This window comes from Watersipora subatra, chromosome 8, assembly GCF_963576615.1.
Source record: "Watersipora subatra chromosome 8, tzWatSuba1.1, whole genome shotgun sequence".
NCBI lineage: Eukaryota > Metazoa > Bryozoa > Gymnolaemata > Cheilostomatida > Watersiporidae > Watersipora > Watersipora subatra.
The window spans coordinates 56,198,417-56,198,777 of NC_088715.1; positions in this window are offsets into that span (position 1 = coordinate 56,198,417).

The following is a 361-nucleotide window of genomic DNA, read 5'->3' on the forward strand; positions in this document are numbered from 1 at the left end:
TGCAAATCTCCCATGTTTGACATTCGTTTTAAAAATTGGGTGTCTCTGACTCTACCAGGCATATTTGGCAGCATGAATATATGCACTGTTTTAATTAATATCCATTTTAAAAGTTTTCTATTTGACAACCATGATGGTTTCAATACCAATTACTTGATGTCAATACCATCCTAGTTTTTATTGCAACTTATTACAACTTTTTTAAAATGGACAAAATGCTTGTTTTTGTAATGCATGCCTACTAACAAGCTATTAAGGGAAAGCATAAGTTTTCAATTTTATGAATAATACGTATGCTAAAATTTAGATCAAAGCACACACAGATGTGCCTGCGAATCGGTTTTCTTAGGATCTGTTGGCA